Genomic DNA, 3,330 nt, shown 5'->3' with positions numbered 1-3,330 from the left:
CTCTCTCTCTCTCTCTCTCTCTCTCTCTCTCTCTCTCTCTCTCTGTGTGTGTGTGTGTGTGTTGCGTTCTCTTGAGAACATTGGGATAGGCACCTATGCCTCTCCCCTTCCCACATGAAAAGAAGGCAGGAACGGAGACTCCCGGTGGGTCCTGAGCCTAGCCTTGGGCCCTCTCTCCTGCCAGGGTCCAGAGAAAGAATGCTTACCGACTAATGGGAAGCTCCTTCTCTCCTGGAGGAGGTGGATTGGTGGAATCTACAGCAGGGATGGCTCTGGCTCCTAAAAACTAGCCACCTCTCTCTGCCCCATATTGAAAAGCTCCTCCAGAAGCTGGGCCACGTGACCTAACACAGCTCAGGCTATGCCACAGCTCTATTTACCCACCCTCAACCACCCACTGAAGTGTGCCCCCTCTTCCCTATCTCTAGCCCTTGTTACAAAGCCAGCCTTGTTGAGATGACCCCTCCACCCCATATTAGTTTAGCACTGGAAAGAAAACAGAGATATAGAAAGGCGAGGTCTTTAGACACGAGGCAGTTGCCCTGTCTCCTTGCTATTCAGGTGTTTCTGCAAAGAGGTTTTCCCTCCCTGTTGCAAGAGTCCTCAGCTTTTTTCTCACTCACATCCGCAACAATGCTGTGCAAATACTGAGTACTCAATGGGCCTGTTTTACAGAAGGCAGAATTGTCTTCAAGCCCCTAGAAATAACTGGAGGTATTCCCCAAGTTGCAGGACGCCTGGCTGCCTGATCCTTTTGGGTTTCTCTTTCTCCCGGTCTCTGTACTGCTGGAGTCTAGGCATTCATCATTGCCTGCCACACCGTTACCGCCTGCTGCACCGTTACAGCATAAGCTGGATGGTTGGTTGACTTGTCCTACTTAGGCTTCACATTCCCCGGCTAGGGAGGGTTCCTCTGAGGCAGCGGCAGCCCAGAGGTTCTTCACTTGTGGGTCACGATTCATAACAGTATCAAAATTACAGTTATAAAGTAGTAATGAAAATAATTCCATGGTTGGGGTTCACCACAGCATGAGGAACTGCATTCAAGGAACTGCACAGAGACCCCACCGCTCTGAGGCGTTCCATGGTGCTTCCCACTTCCAAAGTCCCAAGCTGGTCTCAATTCTTCTTTACCCAGTAAACACCCTGCTCAAGGCAAACTTGTATTTGGTGGGTAGATTCTGGCTCAGAATCTTTTCAACTTGTGTGGGAGAACTGATCTAAACAGATCCAGTACTGCCCTGGACACCAAGCCCCTGAGAGCCAGGGTCTTGGTTTGACTTCAAGGCAGCAGCCCTCAGCTGACCCTGGCTCCCCCAAAACAGGTTAAATCAATTACAAGAAGAACGCCTCTAGGGAAGGGAGTACATTATTTTGCATAACTGAGCTACTTCCAAAGACAAAGACTGCTCCAGACAGCCCGGGAGCGGTGTCACCACACAGAGAGAGTGACTGCATCCCTGTGACGGCATTGCTAGGAAGGGGTGTCGGAGTTAAGGCTTTGCCTCCTTCCGTATGCTGGCCTCACAATTTCAGAGCCATTTCCAGAGCTAAATGGTACCAGGCTGACCCCTTCAAGGAGGATCCACCTTTAGAGTCACCTTCTATGAAGCAAAGGTGCCCCCCCCCAATTGGGCAGCGTCTGAGCAATGCACTGGAAACGCTTGCTCAGGGCAGCGCCCACAGAAGGCCCACTCCCACAGGAACCCAGAACACAGCCAAGTGCCTTCTTATACACACCAGACTGAGAGCTTATTAAAATGGCTACTGTGCTGCACACACGACAGTGTCCTGGTGCTTAGTACTATTTGCTGGCTAGCTCCCAAACAAGAATAGCCTAGTTAGTCCCAGTCCTCCCCTGCCAGTTAATCTCTGGTTTGTTTGAAATAACTGACAACATACCGTTCACTCTTCTGATAACTTTTATTTTTAAAACCCAGGAGTGGTTTAAAACCTCCTCAGGTCAGGAGGTCTGATCTCGAAGCCTATTTTGTAGCAAGCGATAGGAAGGCTCCTTGCAGAACATCGGCTAACAGCACTCTTCCCGGTGGAAAAGAAGCCTATGAAAAGCTGCTGCTGTTATAAAACCCAATTGATATTTTAACCTTCCACGGAAACTTCAGAAAGCAGGAAATCACCTCTCCTTCTCAGACCCAGGGGTCCTGACAGCAGGGAGCCGGGACCAAGAACTTTCAACCCCCCGGGGGGGGGGTGTTGAAATTCCGAGGAAGTTTCCTTGGGCCCAGCTGGGTATGCTTTAGGACCACTGGGTGCTGGAGCAGGGCTCTCCCGAAGTGGGCCTGGGGGGCAGAGGCCGAGCCACCGCCTTTGGCTACCTCAGCTCCGGGGTGTTCTAAGTTCGCCTGCTTTTACTCCCCGGCCCCTCCGGGACTGGAGGCTGGCACCCGCGGACCAGACAGCCGAGCTTCACCACTGTGGTGGAGGAAAATTCAGCTAAGACTCAAAGTAAACACAGGCTGTGGGAGGCAGCCGCAGAGGGGGCTTACTGACCCACGCAACAGCACTGGTGGAGGAGCCCTGTGGCCGAGGGACACCTGTCGCCACCGGAGCAACGACTCTACAAATCCCTGTCTCCCTTCCGCGGCGCTGGCTTTCCAAGAGGCCTGCTCTGCACTACCAGCCCTAAAGCCTGTAGGTACTGGAGACAACAGGCCTCGGAGCCCGGTACTTTCTGACGATGTCAGAATCCCTCGGCCTCGGCCACAGACCCCAGACCTGATTCTCTGCGGTGCCTGACCCAGCTGCCCGACACACGCTGGAGCGTGTCCACCCAGCAGGCCGCTATTTCCTACAAACCGGCGTCCGCAGGAGAGCTGCGGCCCGGTGACAATTGCCCGCTGGAGCGCTTTTAAATCCTGAAATGTTACACCCAGGCCCGTCCGCCACTTTTGAAATAATCCTTTTTCTCTTAACCGCAGTGTCTGAGCTTATCCAGTTTCTTGTCTCCTGTTCATATCATCGTTTCCCAGAGCAAAGGGAGGCAAGTTGGGGAAAACGATATGCGAGTCTCTCACTCAAATCTGCTCACAAACTCTCGGAGCCTCAGCATTGGCCTGCGGTGCGCAGGCCTTGCTGTGCATCCAGCCGCTCGCTCGGAGAGGATAGAGCAGCAAGTCCTTGTCCACCAGCAGAAAAAGAGGGGGGGGGGGAACCAAAGCAGAGGCGAGAGAGAAGGAGAAAGGAAAAAATTGTAATGGAGAGAGAGAGAGAGAGAGAGCGAGAGAGAAGAGAGGAGAGAGGAGAGAAGAGAGAAGAGAGAGAGAGAGAGAGAGAGAGAGAGAGAGAGAGAGAGAGAGAGAGAGAGAGAGA

The 3,330-nt window shown here is 52.9% G+C and overlaps 1 protein-coding gene across 1 annotated transcript in view; it reads right to left on the bottom strand.

Moving 5' to 3' along the window:
• Sim2 (SIM bHLH transcription factor 2) overlaps positions 1 to 3,330 on the bottom strand; it is a 41,208-nt gene that overhangs the window by 36,635 nt on the left and 1,243 nt on the right. The gene's annotated exons all lie outside the window — the stretch shown is intronic.

This window comes from Mus pahari, chromosome 12 (assembly GCF_900095145.1).
Source record: "Mus pahari chromosome 12, PAHARI_EIJ_v1.1, whole genome shotgun sequence".
NCBI lineage: Eukaryota > Metazoa > Chordata > Mammalia > Rodentia > Muridae > Mus > Mus pahari.
Note: the sequence above shows the minus strand (reverse complement) of the source record. Positions and strands in the feature narration are given on the sequence as shown.